Source organism: Terrapene carolina, unplaced genomic scaffold (genome assembly GCF_002925995.2).
Source record: "Terrapene carolina triunguis isolate 2854851 unplaced genomic scaffold, T_m_triunguis-2.0 Scaffold58, whole genome shotgun sequence".
NCBI lineage: Eukaryota > Metazoa > Chordata > Testudines > Emydidae > Terrapene > Terrapene triunguis.
Genome location: NW_020664409.1, coordinates 44120904 through 44146013, shown reverse-complemented (window position 1 = coordinate 44146013; position 25110 = coordinate 44120904).

The following is a 25110-nucleotide window of genomic DNA, read 5'->3' as shown; positions in this document are numbered from 1 at the left end:
CAGACCACATCCACAGTACCGAGGCTAGCATTGACTTCCGGAGCGTTGTACTGTGGGTAGCTATCCCACAGTTCCCGCAGTCTCCGCCACCCATTGGAATTCTGGGTTGAGATCCCAATGCCTGATGAGGCAAAAACAGTGTCGCGGGGGATTCTGGGTACATGTCATCAGCCCCCCCTCCCCCATGAGAGCAATGACAGACAATCGTTTTGCGCCTTTTTTCCTGGGTTACCTGTGCAGACGACATACCACGGCAAGCATGGAGCCCGCTCACCTCAGCTCAGCTCACCGTCACCATATGTCATCTGGGTGCCGGCAGACGTGGTACTGCATTGCTACACAGCAGCAGCTAATTGCCTTTTGGCAGTAGACGGTGCAGTATGACTGGTAGCCGTCATCGGCTATCTGGGTGCTGGCAGACGTGGGACTGCATTGCTATACAGCAGCAGCTCCTTGCCTTTTGGCAGTAGATGGTGTATTACGATTGGTATCCATCGTCGTCATACTCCTCAGTGAGTTCGGTCAGAGGTGCCTGGGCAGACATGTTTTGTCTCCTGGAGACTCAGTCCTGCCGGCAGTCCTATTGCACCGTCTTGACGATGATGGCTAGCAATCATAATGCAGCATCTTCTGCCAAGCACCCAGAAGATGCTGATGGCTATCAGTCATGCTGCACCGTCTGCTGCCAGCCTAAGATGTAAAAGATAGATGGACCAGATTTGTTCTGTATTCATTTACTTCCCCCTCCCTCCGTGAAATCAACGGCCTGCTAACCCCAGGGTTTTGAGCTCAATCTTTGGGGGGGCCATTCTGTGTGACAGTTGTTTGTGTTTCTCCCTGATGCACAGCCACCTTTGTTGATTTTAATTCCCTGTAAGCCATGTCGTCACTCGCCCCTCCCTCCCTCCGTCAGACAATAGTTTCGCGCCTTTTTTCAGCCCAGACGCCATAGCACTGGGATCATGGAGCCCGCTCAGATCACCGCGGCAATTATGAGCACTATGAACACCACGCGCATTGTCCTGGAGTATATGCAGAGCCAGAACATGCCAAAGCAAAACCAGGTGAGGAGGCAATTGCAGCGCGGCGATGAGAGTGATGAAGAAATTGACATGGACATAGACCTCTCACAAAGTACGGGCCCCAGCAATGTGCAAATCATGGTGTTACTGGGGCAGGTTCATGCCGTGGAACACCGATTCTGAGCCCGGGAAACAAGCACAGACTGGTGGGACCGCATCGTGTTGCAGGTGTGGGACGATTCCCAGTGGCTGCGAAACTTTCGCATGCGTAAGGGCACTTTCATGGAACTTTGTGACTTGCTTTCCCCTGCCCTGAAGCGCCAGAATACCAGGATGAGAGCAGCCCTCACAGTTGAGAAGCAAGTGGCGATAACCCTATGGAAGCTTGCAACGCAGACAGCTACCGGTCAGTCGGGAATCAACTTGGAGTGGGCAAATCTACTGTGGGGGCTGCTGTGATCCAAGTAGCCAACGCAATCAAAGACCTGCTGATATCAAGGGTAGTGACTCTGGGAAATGTGCAGGTCATAGTGGATGGCTTTGCTGCAATGGGATTCCCTAACTGTGGTGGGGCGATAGATGGAACCCATATCCCTATCTTGTCACCGGAGCACCAAGCCACCGAGTACATAAACCGAAAAGGATACTTTTCAATGCTGCTGCAAGCCCTGGTGGATCACAAGGGACGTTTCACTAACATCAACGTGGGATGGCTGGGAAAGGTACATGATGCTCGCGTCTTCAGGAACTCTGGTCTGTTTCAAAAGCTGGAGGAAGGGACTTTCTTCCCGGACCAGAAAATAACTGTTGGGGATGTTGAAATGCCTATAGTTATCCTTGGGGACCCAGCCTACCCCTTAATGCCATGGCTCATGAAGCCGTACACAGGCAGCCTGGACAGCAGTCAGGACCTGTTCAACTATAGGCTGAGCAAGTGCGGAATGGTGGTGGAATGTGCATTTGGATGTTTAAAAGCGCGCTGGCGCAGTTTACTGACTCGGATAGAACTCAGCGAAGCCAATATTCCAATTGTTATTGCTGCTTGCTGTGCGCTCTACAATATCTGTGAGAGTAAGGGGGAGACATTTATGGCGGGGTGGGAGGTTGAGGCAAATCGCCTGGCTGCTGATTACGCACAGCCAGACACCAGGGCGGTTAGAAGAGTACAGCAGGGCGCGTTGCGATCAGAGAAGCTTTGAAAACCAGTTTTGTGACTGGCCAGGCTACGGTGTGAAACTTCTGTTTGTTTCTCCTTGATGAACCCCTCCCCCGGGTTCACTCTACTTCCCTGTAAGCTAACCACCCTCCCCTCCCGCCTTAGAGCACCGCTTGCAGAGGCAATAAAGTCATTGTTACTTCACATTCATGCATTCTTTATTAATTCATCACACAACTAGGGGGATAACTGCCAAGGTAGCCCTGGAGGGATGGGGGAGGAGTGAAGGACAAGGACACACTGCAGTTTAAAACTTTAAAACTTTAACACTTATTGAAGGCCAGCCTTCTGATGCTTGGGCAATCATCTGGGGTGGAGTGGCTGGGTGGCTGGAGGCCCCCCCCCACCGCATTCTTGGGTGTCTGGGTGAGGAGGCTATGGAACTTGGGGAGGAGGGCTGTTGGTTACACAGGGGCTGTAGCGGCGGTCTCTGCTCCTGCTGCCTTTCCTGCAGCTCAACCATACACTGGAGCATATCAGTTTGATGCTCCAGCAGCCGGAGCATCAACTCTTGCCTTCTGTCAGCAAGCTGACGCCACCTATCCTCTTCAGCCCGCCACTTGCTCTCTTCAGCCCGCGATTCAGCCCGTCACCTCTCCTCTCCTTCATATTGTGCTTTTTTACACTCTGACATTGACTGCCTCCACGCATTCTGCTGTGCTGTCAGCATGGGAGGACATCTGGAGTTCCGAGAACATAGCATCCCAAGTCCGCCGTTTTCTCCTTCTAATCTTCACTAGCCTCTGCGAAGGAGAAACATTTGCAGCTGGTGGAGGAGAAGGGAGAGGTGGTTAAAAAAGACACATTTTAGAGAACAATGGGTACATTCTTTCACGTTAAATTTTGTTGTTCACATTACACAGCACATGTGCTTTCGTTACAAGGTCGCATTTTTCCTCTTATATTGAGGGCCTGCCGGTTTGGCATGAGAGATCACTCACGCAGTGCCAGGCAACAGAATTCGGCTTGCAGACAGCCATGGTAAGCCACAGTCTTTTGGCTTTTTTAACCTTCATAACATGTGGGAATGGTTTCAAACAGCAGCGCCCTCATTTCCCATACCAAGCACCTGTTGGTTTGGCCATTTAAAATGGGTTTGCAATGTAAAAGGAGGGGCTGCGGTTTCTGGGTTAACATGCAGCACAAACCCAGCTAACCACCCTCCCCCCCCCCAATTCTCTGGGATGATCACTTCACCCCTCCCCCCCACCGCGTGGCTAACAGCGGGAACATTTCTGTTCAGCCGAGCAGGAACAGGCACCTCTGAATGTCCCCTTAATAAAATCACCCCATTTCAACCAGGTGACTGTAAATGATATCACTCTCCTGAGGATAACAAAGAGAGATAAGGAATGGATGTTGTCTGCATGCCAGCAAACACCGGGACCATACGCTGCCATGCTTTGTTATGCAATGATTCCAGACTACGTGCTACTGGCCTGGCGTGGTAAAGTGTCCTACCATGGCGGACAGGATAAGGCAGCCGTCCCCAGAAACCTTTTGCAAAGGCTTTGGGAGTACATCAAGGAGAGCTTTCTGGAGATGTCCCTGGAGGATTTCCGCTCCATCCCCATACACGTTAACAGACTTTTCCAGTAGCTGTGCTGGCCATGATTGCCAGGGCAAATTAATCATTAATCATTAAACACGCTTGCTTTTAAACCATGTGTAATATTTACAAAGGTACACTCACCAGAGGTCCCTTGTGTGCCCTCAGGGTCTGGGAGCACGCCTTGGGTGAGTTCGGGGTTACTGGTTCCAGGTCCAGGGTGATAAACATATCCTGGCTGTTGGGGAAACTGGTTTCTCCACTTCCTTGCTGTGAGCTATCTTCCTCGTACCCCGAACCCGCTTCCCTGTTGCGTGCTTCTCCATTGATGGAGTCAAAGCACACGGTTGGGGTAGTGGTGACTGCACCCACTAGCATGGCATGCAGCTCCGCGTAGAAGCGGCATGTCTGCGGCTCTGCCCCGGACCTTCCGTTTGCCTCTCTGGCTTTGTGGTAGGCTTGCCTTAGCTCCTTAACTTTCATGCGGCATTGCTGTGCATCCCTGTTATGGCCTCTGTCCTTCATGGCCTTTGAGACTTTTTCTAATATTTTGCCATTTCGTTTACTGCAACGGAGTTCAGCTAGCACTGATTCATGTCCCCATATGGCGAGCAGATCCCGTACCTCCCGTTCGGTCCATGCTGGAGCTTTTTTGCGATCCTGGGACTCCATCATGGTTACCTGTGCTGATGAGCTCTGCGTGGTCACCTGTGCTCTCTACGCTGGGCAATCAGGAAATGAAATTCAAAAGTTCGCGGGGCTTTTCCTGTCTACCTGGTCAGTGCATCTGAGTTGAGAGTACTGTCCAGAGCGGTCACAATGAAGCACTCTGGGATAGCTCCTGGAGGCCAATACCGTCGAATTCCATCCACACTACCCCAAATCCGACCCGGAAAGGCCGATTTCAGTGCTAATCCCCTCGTCGGAGGTGGAGTAAAGAAACCGGTTTAAAGGGCCCTTTAAGTCGGAAAAAAGGGCTTCATTGTGTGGATGTGTCCAGGCTTAATTCGATTTAACACTGCTAAATTCGACTTAAACTCGTAGTGTAGACCAGGCCCTAGTGACAGAACAAAAGGCAGCATTGCTTCCCCTCTAAGGTGCCTGTGATATTAATGGAGTATTTGCATCGGGACTCAACAGAGAACACTGTCAGGGGTCACACAGGAGTAAAGGAAATAGATCTCAAGTTGTTTTCCCCTTTATATAAAAAAGGAGAAGGATCAGAAGGGGCAGAGACAGTTCTGCAGAGAATATGGAGCAGCTGACTTACAATAAGAGCAACTTCTCTTCCCCCACCCCCCGGCCCCCGGCTATGATTATATAGCAGGAGTATGGTGAGCATTTTCCCCTCTCCTTTCACTATGATTATATGGCAGATGCAGCCTTCCAACTTCCTGCTTTGATTATACATGAGGAACGGCAGCAACTATAGAAACCATTGTTTTGCTGGTTTTGTTAGCCTGAAGTTATTAAGCTATTTGTTTAACATCATTTTTGCATAGCTTGCAGTAGAAAGTAACTGAAGTTGCATTTCCTTTAAAAGTTTACCACCAAGATAACATTATTTTCTAGGGTTTTTTAAACGAGAACGGGAACAAGGGTCAGATAACTATCATACAAACACCACCCTAGTTAGGGTGCCATATGCCCGGTTTTTGACCAAAGTCCGGTCAAAAAGGGGGCCGGGCATTGTTCGGTCAGATGTCTGACCTGACACCAAAAGTCTGGTTAGTGCAGGGCAGGAGGAGGTGTCAGGTCATTAACCTGCACCAGTCCCTGTTCAGTCAGGACCACCTCCTACCTGCATGGAGGCTACAGCAGCTCCTGTCCCAGCCCTAGAGCAGAGAGAGCTCAGCTAGGGGCCGAGGGCAGAGGTGGAGGCGATCCAGCAAGCAACAGGGGGAGGAAGGGAGAGGACTGAGTGATGGAGGTGGGCCCTTGAGGAGAAGGGGGCAGGGCCTTGGGATTCCAGTTACCAGCAATTAGAAAGGTGGCAACACTAACCCTAGTGCACTAGTTGCATTTGTTAGATTATTCAGATATCTGTAGCTGAGCAGGGAAAATGACTTTAAAAAATAATAATTCTGCTTTCAGTATTGAAAACTAATTCTGGGGGAGGTGTATGAGTCCTTTGCTTCTGCAGGAGCCCAGGGTTTCCTTTTCTTTGCCTAACTAATCTGTTTTCTTTTTGGCTACTGCCTAGTACATTATTTTCTCTCTTTCCTTTACTGACAGAATATCATTCAAAAACAGTTGAAAGGGAAAACATCCGAATAACCTGATTCAAAGACAGTGACGTCAGGGGAAAGACTCCCCTTAACTTCAATAGGCTTTGGATCATCTCTCAAATGTTATGGCTTATGTTTATAAAAAGGTTGGTTCCTGCCCTATTTCTGGCTCTACTGAATGTCCACGACAATATCCCTAAATGGAAAAAAAATGTGTAAACAATTGCAGGCAAGTTTGCACAAAATTATGAGAAGATCATAGAAAGTTTGAACTTTATTGGCGTGAAATCATGGGTATTTAATTAGATCAATATTCATTAGATTTTGGCTTTGGCAATTTTTTTCTGTGCATAATTACATCAGTCCTTCAAGATCTGGACTTCCTTCCAATAAGCTTCTGGGTGGATCTCAAGTTGTTGCTTTTAATTTATGCAGTTCTAAACTGTTTGGTACCTGGCTATTTGAGAGATTAGGACTCTCCCTGTGAGTTAAATCCATAAGTAAGAGGCACTTGAGAGGGAGTTGCTGGGAGGGTGTTCTTGTTTTCGGAATCCAGGTCCTCACCTTATTCCACCAGAGACCAGATTTATTAAAGCTTCCAAGCAGACTCCAAAGATTATCGTTGTTCTGTCTTCTTTGTTCTTTCTTCTGTCTTATTGGAATTGGAAAAGGTTCAAAAAAGGGCAACAAAAATTATTAGGGGTATGGAATGGCTTCCATATGAGGAGCCATTAATAAAGCTGGGACTTTTCAGCTTGGAAAAGAGACAACTAATGGGGGGTGGGGGTATGATAGAGGTCTATAAAATCATGACTAGTGTGGAGAAAGTAAATAAGGAAGTGTTATGTACCCCTTCTCATAACACAAGAACTAGGGGTCACCAGATAAAATTAATAGGCAGCAAGTTTAAAACAAACAAAAGCAAGTATTTTTTCACACAATGCACAGTTGACCTGTGCAACTCCTTGCCAGAGGATGTTGTGAAAGCCAAGACTATAACAGGGTTCAAAAAAGAACTAGATAATTTCATGGAGGATAGGTCCATCAATGTCTATTAGCCAGGATGGGCAGGGATGGTGTCCCTAGCCTCTATTTGCCAGAAGCTGGGAATGGGCGACAGAGGATGGATCACTTGATGATTACCTGTTCTGTTAATTCCCTCTGGGGCATCTGGCATTGGCCACTGTTGAAAGACAGGATACTGGGCTAGATGGACCTTTGGTCTGACCCAGAGTATGGCCATTCTTATGTTCTCAGTCTGTTGAGGGAGGTGGAGGCTGACATGGACACATTTATGAGCAGTCTTATTTAAAAAAAAAAAGCATGTTTTTTGAGATGGGCCCCCAGAGCACTATAGGACAGGCACCTATAGTTGCATTTTAGAAATTTGAATAAATAAATAATTTGTGACACTTTCCTAAATTGAAACCCAGACATTTCACACAGCTCTGTCATTAACCGCAGGTTAATCGTGTTAGTCAGATTAATCCACAGGTGAGAAAAGAGTTTTTACAGAACTTTTTTAAAGCTTTCCCCCTTATGAATAATCAAGTTTTTTGTCAGCTGTGGAAAAATGTGATATTTTCCTCAAACCTTTTAGAGATTACAGAACTATCTAACCTAATAAATCCCACATTCACCCTTCTAGTATAATAATGAACATTCCACTTCCAATTGCTTGCATCACTCATGGACTCTGTGATAATCCTGAACGTTTTCAAATAAGTAGTTCTTAAGCAAAATCTCTCCCTCCCCTAGAAAGTAATTGCCATCAATGTGTTAAATCCATTAATTTAAATGCTTTGTGCTAATATGCAGCTACTTACACAGCAGTATCACCCATAGCATCCTCTCATCACCATTAGTCAGTTGATCACCTATCCTTTTCACCTTTAAAACTGCAGTTATGGTAATTCAGTCCTCACCAGATAAATGGTTGATAATCAGAGCCTTGGGAAGCTAGTGTCAGATTTTTAGAGACCTGCAGGTATATCCAATCTAATGTACTCAGCAATGGCTGAGGACATTCGTTATACTGCTAGAAATATTTCAAACTGACTCATGTTACTGCATTGAGGAGAAGAAAGTAAAACTGAATATAAAGACATAGCTCTATTTTCTTGCCACCAAAGTACCCTACAAAAGAGTTTCTGAAATTATGAAGAACATAACATTTGATTAGATATTACTTAACTTGCTATAAAAGAGGAGACAAGCATGATTTGCCTTAAATAACCACTTGATCATTTTTCAGAGTAGCAGCCGTGTTACTCTGTATCCGCAAAAAGAACTAAGGTGCCACAAGTACTCCTGTTCTTTTCACTTGATCATTCAGCATTATCTTTCAGATCTTCGTACCCATTTCTTCAAGATTTTCAGTGCTGTATAATTCTGTAATTAGATAGGTGGATTTCACAGCATTTATAATCCTAAAAGTGTTTAATTTTGATTAAAAATTGATTCAGTAAGTACTGTATAAGCCAAATAGAAAATAAACACATTGTCTCCTTTCTCTATGAATAGGGCTTCCACTGTTGCCAGTGGAAGTATGTGTGTGTAAAGATAATGGGTAGACTATAGCTCTATATTTCTTAATAGTGTTTAGTGGGAAGGGATGGGGGGGATGTGGATGTTTGTGGTGATGTGTGCCTTAACATGTTGGACAGAATACTTTATGTTAACTTGAATAGTAAATATGATAAGTAAATATTTGAACTGCCATTATCATAGTAGAGAGAATGAGATATTGTTATGTTTTTCATAGACAAAGCCTCAACCAGTAGATGGTGCTATATCTTCATTTTAGTGTTCAGTTTTTTTCTTGTATGTTACATTGTTGATCTGACCTGAGGGGTTAGCAGGAAGTTCAGTCCTGCCTCTGTGTACTGGAGTTGATACTTGTAGTGCCCCAATAAATCTTTATTATTCTGTAAGTGAGTATTACAACTGGTGGCAGCAGCTCCAAGATGGCAAAAAGCACTTTTGCCTGAGAAGAAATTTACTGGCCATGCAGACAGTGAGATTATTCAATGGGCTGATGGGGCCTGTGCCCAGGGGCCCCAGCCAATTGGGGGGGGGGCTGTAAAAATGGGTACTCCGCCCCCAGCAGAAATCCACCATGGGGCGGCAGAAGCCTGCTGACCCGGCAAAAGCACTGGGCAGGGCAGGGTGGGGGAAGCCCGCAACCCTGGTCCCCGGCAGAACTGCTGGGTGGCATGGGGGAAGCTCCCAGTCCCCGACCCCGGGCCCCGGCAGAAGCACCAGGTGGGGCGGAGCATGGTGGGGAAGCCCTGGTCCCTGACCCCGGGCCTTGGCAGAAGTGCCGGGCAGGTGGGGCTGGGAGAAGCCCCAGCACCCTGATCCCAGTCCCCCACCGAAGAGCTGGGTGGGACGCGGGAAGCCCCCGGTCCCTGACCCTTCGCCCTGCTCCCTTGTGGAAGCACTGGGCGAGGCAGGGGAATCCCCCTGTCCCCGAGCCTGGTCCCCAGCAGAAGCGCCGGGCGGGGCAGGCCAGGAGAAGCCCCAGCATCCTGACCCTTATCTCCCACAGAACTGCATGTGGTGGCGGGGGAAGTCCCAGTGCCCGGACCTCTGCTGTGGCCCCAGGACTGGAGGAGCACTCGCTCCCTGCCACGGCCTCAGGACTGGGGGAGCTCTCACTCCCCGCTGCGGCCTCAGAAACAATATGGCAATGGTTTCCTCTGTGAGTCATCAAAGCATATAAGAACATGTGATATGCTCATGTAACCCTGAACTTCATCTTGGGCCAGTAATTTTCTATGCAGCTGGACTGTGGGCTTTGTTTGGGACAGCAAAATTACATGTATATAGCAGGGGATATAGAATCATAGAATATCAGGGTTGGAAGGGACCTCAGGAGGTCATCTAGTCCAACCCACTGCTCAAAGCAGGACCAATCCCCAGACAGATTTTTGCCCTTGACCCCTAGATCGCCCCCTCAAGGATTGAACTCACAACCCTGGGTTTAGCAGGCCAATATAAAAGGACCCCTGGATATATCCATTTTATCTTCATTTCCTGCTTCATTTCTCTGGACTGGATTTCTAACAAGGACTGATGACTCCTAATCTGTTTGGGTAATTCCAGAGAGGCTTTTGCCTGGATGGTGAACCAAGGACTGGGATGCCTAAGGAGACTGCATTTTTGGCTTTTTGTCAGCCAGTGTGGTGAGACAGAATTTTAGTTTGGTTACTGGTCTGGTATAATCTAATGACAGAATAACTACCAGTTTGGGGTGAGTGTGCCCTATTTGTCAGCAGTCTGTCCTAAATTTGGTATCCTCAGCAGTGACCCACTGAGGCACAGTGACAAGAGGCATAGCACCTAGAAATGATTTTGGATGGTGATGCAAAAGCATTTTACCAGCAGCTTCCCAGTGTCAATCGTGGGTCTTATAGACCATTATGCAAACACTTACATGATCGCTATGAGGGGAGATTGGCCTTTTTGAAATACCAGAAGGAATGCCAAGTAAGACGTAGGCAGGAAGGGGAATTCCTGCATGGTTATTTGTGTACATTAAGGAGGGTGTTTGATAGGGCTCTCCCTGCACCACTCAGTCTGAGAGATGGCTCAACTGAAGAAGAACCCACTGTGCCGAATCTGGAATTGGCAATGCAGAGAGGGGCACGTGCCCAGTGGCAAGCCATGAGAGAATCCTATGTGAAAAGTCCATTTATAAATGGTTTAGGAGGGGATCTTCAGATCTTCTGCTGGTGAAGAATAATAATATAATGAATAAACTTATGGACCAGATTATAGGCAGAATTCAAAATGTGGAAGCAGAAACTGGGTTATTTAAAGTTATCAGCTGTTAATTCCCAGCCTTAGGCTGACTTCTCTATACCAGATGCAGCATTTTGAGAAATGATTGCTAGTGAAGTAGCTAAAATATTGAAGGAGGCCCAAGTGCAAGCTATTTGCAGGTATCCCATGGGTCAGAAGAGAGAGACTAGTTCCTGACTGGGTCCCAGGCTGGATCACACCTCCAGGTGGCCCGGAGGCAAAGTCAATTGGAGATGAATTGCCCAAGCAGAGGGAAGACACCGGGGAAACTAGAAGTTGCTGATGCAGTTGGGCTTCCAGTCAGCACCTATTAGAATGACCTGTGTGCAGAGCTGCCTAGATAACTGTTACTATGTGCCTGGAGACATCAACAGCTGGAAAAACATAATGCTGTTGGACTGAAGATCTGAAATAAGTCTGATCCATGGTGAACACTCTGTGCTGAAAAGGAAGAAAAATTGTATGACAGGAGTTAAATTGGTGGCTATTAATCATCAGCCACAGCAAAAATCCACCTCCCTCTGAACTTGGGGTTTTTGCCTACTAAATGGACTGTTGCTGTGGTGAGCAGCATTTCTAGTGTTGTTGTATAGGGTATGGATTTCATGGAAGGGCATCACAAGAACTTCTGGGGTGTTAACAGAACACACTTTTCCCTAGATAATATCCAGAAATCTCTGCTTGCTATAGGTAGGAGGAAATGTGGACCCTGGGGAACAATTCTTAGGGCCTAGAGATGCCTCTACCATCCTTACAGGGTGACAGAGTGAAACTGCTCCCTGTGGTGGCTCAGAGTAAACTTGTGGTGAAGCCAGGTCATTATGCAGTAAAATCCCTCAGGATAAAAGACTGCTGCATTGAACCTGTAGGAGTGTTTAAAGATATCAAGATCCAGTCAGGATTGTTGTTTAGCACCAACAAGCTGGGCCAAAGGCAGGGTTCTGGGTAAGAGCAATTAATGTGGCTGGCCAGGAAGTGCAGCTAGTTAAAAAAAAATCAGAATATGGGGACAGTGTCCAATGTAGCTGGTGTCCCAAAGCCTCTCTCGGGGGCAGTGATCAAGAGCTATGAAGCAGCTCAGTCAGTAAAAGAGCTAGGGCTTGACTTGACAGAAGCAGCCATAGAAGGCAATGAAAGAAAACAATTAGAACAGCTACTATTATGATATGCTAGTGTCTTCTTCAGGCTGCAATAATGAAAAGTCTGGGAGATATATGATCAGGTGCAATATCAGTTTGTGCTTAAGCCAAGAAGTGTTCCTGTGAGGAAGCCTCCTTGTCAGAATCCCCATCGTATCAGGTCACAGTGAAAGAAGCTGAATCACATGCTGGAGGATGGCCTGACTAAGCAACTATCATCACCTTTGGCATCCCCAATTGTAAGTGTGAAAAATCCCAACAGAAACTTGAGGATATACATTGACTACAGGAGACTTAACTCACAGATAGTTCAAGATAGCCACCCACTTTCTCACATGGCAGACATACTGGATAAAATGTCAAGAGAAAAATATTTTATTGGTTTTGATTTGGTATGTAAATGCCATCAGATTAAGGTGACAATGGAGGATCAAGAAAAAAAATGTCCTGGTGACTTTCAATGGACTGTTTCAATTCCACAGAACGCCTTTCAGACTCACGGATGCACCAGGTAAGTTTCAGAGGGTAGTAAATGATCAGGGCCGGCTCTGGCTTTTTTGCCGCCCCAGGCAAAAAAGCCTCCGGCCGCCCCCCCCGCCGGCGGGGGGGTGGGGGGGGGGGGGGCCGGAGCCCCGGCGGGGGCTCCGCTCTCCCCCCAGCGGCCGGGGGGAGGGCGCCGGGGGGGAGGGCGGCCAGAGCGCCGGGGGAGGGCGGCGAGCCCGGCTGTGGCCCGGCTCTCCCTGGCGGCCGGAGCGCCCCGCCGCCCCCCTCCAGGTGCCGCCCCAAGCACCAGCTTGGGTGCCTGGTGCCTGGAGCCGGCCCTGTAAATGATCTAACCCAAGTTTTGAGAACTGAAGACGTCCTCATGTAATTAGATTATTTCATTTGTTTCCAAAAAAGAAGGGAGGAACATCTGGTAGGAGTGGAAAGGATTCTAAAGTTTTTTAAAGGAGTCAGGGTTTAAACTTGCTGGAAACAAATTGTAAGTTTGTGAGGAGTTGCATCACCTTCCTAGGACATATAGTCAGCAAGAATGGGTTGGAGTCCCATCCACAGAAACTGAATGTTATAAAGGGTTGGAAGATTCCTACAATCCTGGAGGAGGTACAATAGTTTGTAAGCCTCTGCAAGAGATTTGTTAAAAAATTTGCAGAGCGGGTACTGCCATTATACCAGCTAACTAAGAGCAACTTTGGATGGAGGAACACCAAAAGCATTTGAATCACTGAAGGAAGGATTTCTAAGCCATGCTTTTTTTTTTTTTTTTTTTTTTTTTTGTGGAAAGCAAAATGTGGTTGCAGATGATCTCAGCCAGATAAGGGCACTGAGAATAGACTCAGCATGGTCTTTTGAGGACATCTGGCAAGAACAATCTAAAGACCCTGAGTTATGTTCAGTGCATCAACAGACCCAGACGGGTGAGCTTCAGTGCAATTCAGAATGATTATCCAGTGATCCAGCTACCAGCTTGTTGCTGTATGAAGGTAACAGGATTGTCTTGCCAGCAACTTACAGGGAATGGAACATGAAAATGAAGTGGCAGGCCATCTGGGGTATGAAAAGACATTGAGCTGGGTATCCAACAGATTTTTTTTAAGCTCCGCATGGCTACAGATGCTAAAAACTGGGTAATTTCCTGTCTTACCAGTCAAGAGAGAAAAGCGCTAGCAAGAAGAGGGAGAACTCCTTTAGGGGAGTGCCCCAACATAGTAAGTCCTGGCAGGTCATACAGATTGTTTTCTGAAAACATCTGCTTAGTGTGCAGTGGCACTCAAAAAAGCTAAAACAGAATGTTAGGATCCATTAGGAAAGGGGTAGATAATAAGACAGAAAATATCATTATGCCACTATATAAATCCATGGTATGCCTGAATTCTGCATGCAGTTCTGGTTGCCCCCATCCAAAATATATATATTAGAATTGTAAAAATGTACAGAAAAGGGCAACCAAAATGATTAGGGGAGTGGATCAACTTCCATATGAGGAGAGATTAAAAAGACTGGGATTGTCTAGCTTGAGAAAGAGATGACTAAGAGTGGATATGATAGAGGTCTATAAAATCATGAATGGGGTGGAGAAAGTGAATAAGGAAGTGTTATTTACCCCTTAGCATAACACAAGAAACAGGGATCACCAAATGAAATCAATAGGAAGTAGGTTTAAAACAAACATAAGGAAGTACTTCTTCACACAGTCAGCCTATGGATCTACTGGCCAGGGAATGTGCTAAAGGCCAAAAGTATAAATGGGTTCAAAAAAGAATTAGATAAGTTTCTGGAGGATAGGTCCATCAATGGTTATTAGCCAAGATGGTCAAGGTCACAAGCCCATGCTCTGAATGTCCCCAAACCTCTGACTGTTAGGAGCTGGGACTGGACAACAGGAAATCGATCACTCGATAATTACCCTGTTTTGTTCATTCCCTCAGAAGCATCTGCCACTGGCCACTGTCGGAAGACAGGATACTTTGTTAGAGGGACCATTGGTCTGACCCAGTATGGTCATTCTTATTGACTTGAAAGGCCGGCTGTCAGAAACACCAAATGGAAACCAGTGTTTGGTGGTAGTGTCTGACACTGTCTCAAAGTATGTGGTGGTGCAGCCACTAAGGGCTAGAAGGACGGAGACAATTATGGATGCACTGATGGAACACATAGTGTTTGCAGTACAGTCCATCAAGCTGCACATGCAGTGATCAAAGGAAAAAAATGAATCATGGTTATCACATGAGGTTTGCTGACAACTCCTGATAACCAAGGTGAGGACCACTGTTGCTCACCCTGAGACTAATGGAGGAGTGCAGTTGGCTCTATGCTTAAAGCCTTAGTCAGTAAAAACCAACAAGACTGGGATATGAAGACACCTTGTTATCTTTGCAAATATCAGCCATCACTCAGGTATCTATTACTTTCCATATGAGATTATTTTTGTATTCCACACACCCATGCTTCCCTGCGAATTGATGGTCAGTCAGGAAGAAATGGCAAGGCCCTCAGTATCCACACAGGAGGGTAATGTGTCAGTCTGATATCAGTGACCTGAGGACAGCATTTTTGAATGTGGAGGACAGATGAGCTGGAAAAAAGCATGCCAGCCATAAGATGCCAGGAAAAAGAAAACGTATGTGCCCATCCAGGAAGGAGAGATTTAGCTATGCAACTAGAAAAAGCAGCCTGGGAAAATCCCAAACTTGCTCCTTCTTTTGGAGTGGATCTTTCACACTGATTAAAAAAAACATATCCTTGCTAATACAAAAAGCAAGAACTCATCCCTTTGTAGTGCATTGAGAATTAATGCACAGATCTATTGAAAGAAGGGGGAGGGCAAACAGTGAGGATGCTCAACAGCTATCCCAGAGGGATGCAGAAGAGGATTTGGAGGTACTCCAGCAGGTTCATGAGGCTCATAATGGGAGACCAGCTGTGGAGGAGGAATTACTGGGGTAGTCTCAGGATTTCAACACACTGCTGTCTTCAACAGTCTGTCCACAACAGATAAGCCTGTTTTAGAGGACATGAACCCTGCATTTGCTGATAATGTAAATCCAACTACAAGTAAAATGTCCATGACTGAAAATAGGACTCAAGTGGGCAGACAAACATGAAAATCTGAATGGATTGCAAACTACCTGGATTTCTAGAAGTTGCTATTTAAATTCTTATTTAACTGGAAGGGGGCAGGAAGGGGGTAATGTTTAGTGTAGACAGCACCTCTGGCTGTAGATGGTGCTCTATCCTTATGTTAGTGTTAAGTTGTGGTCTTTTATGTTGTTTTGTTGATCTAACTTGGGGAGTTAGCATGAAGTTCAGTCCCAACTGTGTGTACTTGCAGTGTCCCCATAAAGCTTTATGATTCTATAAACAAGTATTACAATGTATCTCTAGCATTCTGTTTGCACATTAATGTAGTCATCATGGCTGAAATGCTTCTATTCCAGACCTGTATTTATGCAAATTAAAGAGTGGCTGGAAGAGAAATATTTTCACTTGCCCCTACCACCTGAACAAATCCATAAATGGATTTTAGGTTGGTACCTAAAACTAAAGATGGGCCTAACATCAGTCTGATCCTGGAAAAGATTTGGCCTCCACTTTGGAACATTGTAAAGACATATTACAAGATGCCTTGTAGATGGCCTTGTTGACAATGTCCACCTTTTAGCTTCTGAAAGGAAATTGTCTTTCTAATCAACCCATGTAAGTTAACACCTTACCCATCACGGAGTGGACCTCCACTTGCACTGCACAATTTGCCGGGCTGCACTAATAGTAGTTTGCCTTTCTGTGATATATCAGATACTAGCAACAGAGACCTAGAAACTCTCTTTGTATTAAAGGGCCATTGGTCAAAACCAGTATATTCTCATAATATAGCCTTTAAAATGTTCTCATTTCCCAGGCCAAACTCAATTTTCTACTGGGCCCAGGTGGTTGTCATCAACTGTACCATTCACACAATGAGATGACTTGTTTGAATTGAATGACAGTCTGGATAGCTTGTAACATATACCGTGGTGATGACCATGAGGGCAGCTTATATTTCAAGTAGCTGTATGCGTCATCACTGATACTAAATGAGTGTGCTGTGATAAATGTCAAAAAGCAGTCCTTCCCTTAGTTTTCTATTCTCACTCTTGTCTATGGGTACATCTATAACACATGCTTTTTTCAGGAGCGGGTAGAATACATAGCCATATAGCCCCCCTAGCATGGGTATAAATAACAGTGTAGCTGGTGAGGCACAGCGTAGGCAAGTACAATGAGACATGCCTGAAGCGTGTGTGCATGTATTCAAGTAGATACTCTCTACTTGCCCAAGACTGCCTCCCCATTTACACTATTTTTTGCAGTGTAGTGTCCTGCTGCCTCCCCACTTCTGGAGCTTTTCACCTCTGCAGGAAAGACTCCCCTAGTCGGGAAAGGCTCTGGCATGGGGGACATGGGGGAGTGGGGGGGAGAGGGAGAGGCTTGGGAAGCTCCCCCACTGTGGAGCCTTTTCCCGCCACAGAGAAAGGCTCTGGCAGTGGGGGGACAACAAGGAAAGGCTCCAGCACTGAGGAAAGGTTCTGGTAGGGGGTTGCTGCTGAAACCTTTCCCCACTGCCTCACCTCTGCCAGAGCCTTTCACTGACACACATAGCTACACATTGCCATGTGAATACAGCCTGCTTGTCATTGTGGTGCGTAGCTACATGTACACTACATATCACTGGGTGGTGAGTAGTATAGACATAGCCTATATGATAGCTATAGTTCCAGATAATATAGTGTTGGTGCCATTGTTACTGCAGCTCTTGCTGTTGCTGTAGAAGAGGGAGCACTGTTTGAGGATGTCATGGCCATCTGATTCTTGACAAAATGGGTATTAGTACTGCCATGGGTCCCTGAAACAAATCACAAAAATAAGCTTTTGCCAATTTAGGTCTCATTCTGTCCTGCCTATGTTTATACTCTTCTTCATACTGCATGTTCTGATGCTGCCACACACACAGGCATAAGGCAGCTACTATGCCCTGTGGTCACTTTCTGAATCCCTAGTCCCTCCCCCCCTTTTCTATTCTAGTCCTGACTGGCATTCAGTCTCTTTATTTTTCTCCTCAGCAAAATAATTATAAAAAATACAAATCAGTAAGATTGTACAACCTGCAGCCAACACTGCTAATCACTAAGTTCTTTGCAGCTCACATAGAATTTGATTTGATAAATGACTTGTAACAAGTATGTGAGAGTGGCAGCAGATATTCATTGTTTTCTCCAAGTCCTTAGTCCTTGGGCAAGATGTTTTCTGGCACAATTTACCAGGCCTTGGAACTCAGCTATCAGAACAATGGGAGAGGGTGTGAAAGAAAACTGCTTTCATTTAATCTGACCTTCCATCACAAGAGAGCCTGGCACTCAGCCTTGGCAGTTCTTAGCACATTCCAACACTAAATCAGTCCTGCTTATAACATTTAAATAACTGAACAACAAAGAATAGCCCAGCTGCTTTCAGGCTTCAGTTTTGTTACAAGGCCCATTCAAGGAGACATGTTTGAAACAGAAGTTTCCGTTTCTCTGGCTGAGCTTTCAAGATGGCCATGTGGATTCAGCTCCCACAGAAATGGACACATGTTCAGCCCCCTTCTCAATTAGCTGTACCGTACTGTCACTTTGACTATATCCCGACCCTCATTGCCAGCCTAATTGCATTATTATCACAGTCCAACAGCCTTGTTACTAACAATATAGGAATGGACATCACCCATCTTCTGATGTGAAATAAACACAGTTTTTGAAATAGAAATTGTGCAAAATAACTTTTGGAACACTTTGCAAGCTGCAAAAGCTGGAAAAAATGTGTTATGGTCTGAGAAATAACTTTTTCATTTTTACCCACTTCTGCACTACCTGTTTCTGATCAAACCTGAAAAAGGAATGACCAGAAATCTCACAAAGATAGACTTCTACAATCAGTAGCTCCAATAAGTCATATTAAAGAGCCCACTTACGAGTGATTAACAAAGCATATGAATAAGTCTAAGGAAAGAAGAGTCTTCCACCATTATGGGGTCACTGCTGTTAGTGCGTACAAGATGTAATTCCTGCTCAGCCTCAGAGAGGAGCTTATGGCCATATACAGCTGTCCTCAGAGAAGAGTTTTTTCTTCAGAAGATTAAAAAAAGAAAAAGTAAGAAAAATTAGTACTTCTGGTCAAAATGGTAGCAATTTTGCAAAATCTCTTTATATGAATTTTGCTTAACAGGTTTCCAAAAGGAATGTTTTTTTAAGAAATGTAATTGAAAATTCTCAGTTTCAAGAGTGTTTACTTCTATTTTTCCATTGTTACTCTTCTCAACTGCCCCCCACCCCAACCAGTCTTGAATCCAAAAGGGGCAAATTCCCTGATTACTTCTGAATAGCTCCCCATTCAAGAAAAAAGGGGTAATCCCATACTAGTTACAGCTGTTGTGGGGAAAACTCAGGAAAACCATTTTTCAGAAAGTTTGGAAATTGCTAAATCATTTTCGTTCTGAGGGGTTAAAAACAGACCCATTTTCCTTTTTGTGTGAAATTTCACCATTTTAAATGCATATTATTGAAATGTTATCAATATTTGTTTTGAAATCACATTTGAAATATTTATTTTACTGAAGATTGTGGCATTGATATTGAAAAATATTAATACGTGTCATGGAAAATTTTGCAAACAGTTTCGTTGTTGAAAAAGCCTATTTTTACCACAACAAAAATTTTCCTGGATAAAAATGTTGACTAGCTTTAATAAGCTTTTGTTGCAGAGTGCCAAAGGAACAGGAAATACTCAATTAGGACTTCTTGCAGACTGAATATATTCCTTTGTAGGGTAAAGAATAAAAAAAAAACTAGATTGTATTATTTCAATTAATTTGTTTTACTTTCTTCAGTCTTAGAAATGCTTCCTCACCTTTTTCCTCTCAGCCTCTTAAAAAGACATTCTAAAGAAGTGTATCTAGAACAGGAGTGGGCAAACTATGGCCTGTGGGCCAGATCCAGCCCGCCAACCGTTTTAAGCCAGCCCTCGAGCTCCCTCTGCGGCGCAGGGTCTGGGGCTTGCCTCACTCCGGTACTCCAGTTGGGGAGCAGGGTCAGGGGCTGCTCCACGCAGCTCCTCGAAGCAGCCATTTGGCCCCACTCCAGCTCCTATGCGCTCCAATTGTCCAGCTCCAATGGCCCCCTCCTGCGCTCCAATGGGAGCTGTGGGGATGGTGCCTGTGGACAAGGCAGTGTGCAGAGCAGCCTGGCCATGCCTCTGCATAGGAGCCAGAGTGGGGACATGCTGCTGCTTCTGGGAGCCGCTTGAGGTAAGCACCGCCCGGAGCCTGCACTCCCCATGCCCCGACCTCATGCCCCAGCCCCGATCCCCCTCCCACCCTCCAAATCCCTCAATCCCAGCTCGGAGCACCCTCCTGCACCCCAAACCCTCATCCCCAGTCCCATCCCAGAGCCTGCACTCCCAGCCAGGGCCTGCATTCCTTGCCGCACCCCAGCCCCTGGCCCCAGCTCTGATCCTCCTCCTGCCCTCCGAACCTCTTGGTCCCAGTCCAGAGTACCCTCATACACCCCAAACTCCTCATCCACAGCCCCACCCCAGAGCCCGCACCCCCAATCAGAGCCCTCACTCCCTCCCACACCCCAACCTCAATTTTGTGAGCGTTCATGGCCCACCAAACAATTTCTATTCCCAGATGTAGCCCTCAGGCCAAAAAGTTTGCCTACCCCTGATATATTAATATATTTATGCTATTGTTGTCCATTTAGATTAACTTGATGAAGACATTTCTCTCAGTTGTTTCTAGTCCCTAACAATTCAGAAGGCTTCAGAACAATCTTAAATCTCAGCTCTCAGAAGTTGCTTTTGAAAATGGAATCTCTTCAGTCTATAAGTAGGAGCAGTTGCTATCATGGGCATTATTTCTGGTAACCATAGATCCGTAAGACAAATCACCATTTCCTTATTTCTCTATCTTGTTAGAAATACCAACAATACAAGATCAGCAAGCAGTGTTTTCAGTGTGTGGCCCTTCCTTTCCACTCTCTACACAGCCGTGTAAGTTTTCTCAAAGATTCTGGTGGTAGGAACATCCATCATCCACCAGGAAAGAGTGTTACATTATGCCATATTTGGACAACTGATTGGTAAAAGCTTAAAATATTAAGGCCCAGACTGTGGTTCCCTTCCTTCTTCCCTCATTGGGTTTCATTGTAAATCTTCAAAAGTGTGTGCTTTACAATCATCTCAGGGTACAGTAGATGGAGTTTGCTTCAATGCTCTGACCTCTTAAAATTTTAATCAGAAAAATCTTCAGAACATTTTTTAACTGGTGACTGGGGTGGCATTTTAAGCCAAATGACTTCCTGATTTGATTTAGTGCCTTGATCCTCCCTGCAGAGAAGATCCTTACTTAACTCTCTATTTTCACAATGTGACAAATACATTCACTTTTTGGAGAAGTTCTCCAATAGGGCTGGCCAGAAAACAAGAATTCTCCTTTTGCCAAAAAATTGAGGTTTTAATGTTTGTTATTGTTTTGCAACAGAATGAAACCTAGACCTTTCAGATTTTTTCAGGAGGAGAGAGAGCTCCATCCCAGAATAGCCTATAGCTTGGTGGTTAGGGAACTTACCTGGGAAGGGGAAGATCCAGGTTCCATTCAGTATAGGTTTTTATATTACACCCCACATCACTAGTTCCTCCAGGAAGCACTCAGTGCCTGCTCCAAATCAGGCAGAACAGGAACTTGAACCTGGATCTCCCACATCAAAAATTCTGAACCTGAGAAACCTTCTATGAAAACCTGGCAGCAATACATTTCTGCGCTTTTGACAAATCGGCATTTTACAACAAAGAAAATTGTCAACAAATTCCCAGCCAGCTCTTCTCTCCATGGCACAAGGACACCATGGCCTGCTGAATCATATCTGCTCAGCTTCAGACAGTTCAATCAGAAGCCAAATGGACTACTGAAATGACAGATGTAAGATTATTCAAATGGAACACCCGCATGAACCAGATATCTTTGAAGAGCCAGTGGTCAAGAAATGAGAAACACCTTCATGTCAATAGACTGATAATAAACATTTCATTTGGTACTTCTGCATTTCAAGCCTCAGATATTATAATATCTAGTTCTAATTCATTTGGTCAAAGCTACAGTGGTAGCTTATCCCCCAAATCAAGAATTAAGAGTAGGAGCCCTTCTTACAGAGCTGCTATTGTAATATCTCGGCACCTCTATGTTGATGTTTGTGTTAATCATGTCCTGGTTTCTGTGTGCACAGGCAGCAATTAATCCTTGTGATGGGTAATTGATTTCTTCTAAAGTATCTATCTGTCAAATGCCTGTGTAGTGAGGAAAGCCCATTATTATGAATTACTGGACTTAGTTCTCAGAGAAAAACATTTTCCAGGTAGGGAAAAATTCCCTTTTCTTGACAGATCTCCAGCCTAATTTTGCAGCTCCAAGAAGTTCATATTCTTTTGATAAGCAGACATACTTTTGGGTGTCATTCTAACCAAACTTCTGTAGCTAGGTGAATTTTACTCATCAATACTTAAAAGAACCTCTCTTCACTAGATTGGAGGGAAAAAGCAAAGTTTGTATTGAAACTATTGGAAAGTACTTTAATAGGGCCATGGTCAATGAAACCTGTCAGGCTTCCTAACCAAAAGAGCTTAATGGAATGTACATGTACATGCTGCATAGCTTCCAAGAAAATTCAAAAGCATCTCTTTCTACATTAAACCACACTAAATGGCAATGAAGGAAAGAAAAAAATAAAAGGCATTTATAGAATTTATATACTGGTAGTTTTCAAGGGATGCATTTCATCTTTGAAACTTAATTACTTACCAGAGACTTCTTGCATCTTTGTTCAACTTCACTGCTCACTTACATGACAAGTCTAATAACTTTCTAAATTAACTGAATAGGACAATAATATGGAAATGGGATACTCAAAGACTGAGATCAATCTCACTCCTGATGGAGAGAAATGTTAACCACACAGTCAGTAAAATGAATAATTAGGACTTACAAAGGCTACATTTTCTTAAAAATTAATTGATTTTAGAGTTAATGTGTTGTAGGCTAAAGATGTTATAAACCTTGAAAGGAGTTTCTCATTACCATAGAGCCAATAGTGTCTGCAGGAATCATGATTCTTATTTAGAATGCATTTGGGTAGATATGCAAGAGCATTTATTCCCTAAAATGTGTGCAATACAACTACATCTACTTAGCTTTGTTACCGCCACTTACATATTACATGCATATCATGTTTGCTTGAACAATAAAGAGATCATATACACAAGATATAAATTTTTTATTAAAGCTAATGTTAAAAAATATATATAATACATAGGTTGGGGAAAGTGTGTCTGTAGATCTGGGTATAGTGCTTAGATTATCCACAAATACAAAGTTTGTTTTTAAAGTCATATGATAAATAGAGTACATAATGAGCAATAACCCAAATTTAGGTGAATAGATTTAACAATACAGTTTAGATATTAGAATCTGAATACTCGGCTACATCACTCATGAAAAGTTTTATAGAGATTTGGTTGTGGAAAGCAAAATATATCAATGAGTGGAGCTTGTCCCTCAGTAATTGAGGCTGTCAATTTAGAAACTACAATCCATGAGGAAAGTATTTGTTACTTTCCTGACTGCGCTTCTGTTAGTCTCAAAGGTGCCACAGGACCCTCTGTTGCTTTTTCCTGACTGCGCTTCTCATCGGTCCTCCAGCTCATCCCTCCTGGTATTGCTGATATCCAGTGATGTGTTCTATGTGGATGTCTCTCGACCACCTGATGGCCTCCAACACCATGCGTTGACGCATCAACTGAGTGTAGCGTTGACCGATTCTGCATTCTCTCAGCACTCGCTCGTTACTGGGATCCATGCACGTAAAAACAGGAGAATTTCTACTCAGTCCTTTTTCAGACAATCTTCCATTTAAGTCTATAGGTTTTCCTGAGTAAAGAGTGGGTAAAAATATAAAGAAGGAACTCAGGATTTCTCCCTAAGTGAATAATCGAAAATAGTGCAAAGGGGTTATGAAAAGGACCGTTTAATATAAAATGTATTATAGGCTTCTTAGTGAAAGTATTCTTTTCCATTCTAATATTAATGTAGAGATACAGTAGTTTTCCATCAATTCTTATAAAAAATTACCAGTGGATTTCTTGGAAATGTAGTATACACAATATTTCTAAAACCATTGAATTCAAGGTTTTGGTTTGGGTTTTGAGTGAAGATGGAAATTGGTTCTCTTATATGAAGTGGCTCACCCAGACCAACTCATAAATCACAGTACAGTATTGTACTGTTTTTGCTGTTGCTTCTTTCACAAGAAGTTGCTTCAAGTGAAATTATAAATCTGTTTGGATAGATGTATAAATAGCTCAAACTTTCAAAGCCTACAATTCACTATTCTGTGTGGACTCAAGACACTGTAAATGGGATACTTATTTTTATATGCAATCTTTTAGTGAGAACTATTTTGTTTTTGAAGGGAGAGTTTCTGCTATGGGCTCATAATTACTGGATTCTATTTATGAAAATATGAGTTAGTCTCTAAACAGCATGTTCACTTACTGAAACAAATAGTAGGATCTGTATTTGACTTATAGCAACAATCAAATATTCTATTCAAGCTCAACACTTCAAGCAGCCCATCTTCATTAAGCAAATGACTGATTCTAAGAATAAGGGCCTTTCATCTTAGAACTTAATGTTGCCTATGTATCTGCATTTTCATTCCAATATTCTCTGGGGAGCAACTCCTGTTACATAGAACTATCATGACTACCTGGTCTGGATGATAGGAATCTCCAAAGGGCAGTAGGGAGGAATTCATGAAGGTTGCAACACAGCAGCAGAATCACCTGTAGAAACTAAGGCACTAAAGTTATGAGGTATTACCATTTAACAGTTGCCCAGCCAACAGGACTGTGTAGAAGAGATAGGACGGGGTGAAGAGAAGGAGTGAGGAGAGAAACAAGGTCTATTAATGGCTATTAGCCAGGATGGGTATCCCTAGCCTCTGTTTGTCAGACGGTGGTGATGGACGGCAGGAGAGAGATCACTTGATCATTACCTGTTAGGTTCACTCCCTCTCGGGTACCTGGCATTGGCCACTGTCGGTAGACAGGATACTGGGATAGATGGACCTTTGGTCTGACCCCGTACGGCCATTCTTATGTTCTTATGTCTAAAGGCAAGATTTCTTCAGGCTGCCTGACAAAACTTAGAGTCTCTGTTGGTGCAGCTGAAGAGACTTCCCTTTTTGCCCTGTCTATGAGTGAATGAAAACATTAAATTGATATCAAACATGTAGATATTATAGCAGGTGCCAGATACAGTAGTGGAAAAAAAGGGGGAACTTGATGGAATCTAATATTCTGATTAAATGAAGTTATATGTACAAAAAGGAAGTCAACTAAATGAAAGGGTTTACCTCATAGGCAATCATATGACAGAAAGAAAGTGGTTTTGTTCCTATTGATTTCTTTTAGTTTAAGTGAGAAAGTAAAGTAAGGGTAATATTTTCAGTCAAACATGCTTAGTTAGAGAAATAGACTGTAGTGAGTCGGTGTGGCTCCCCTCCTGCCCAGAGGAGGGAGCACT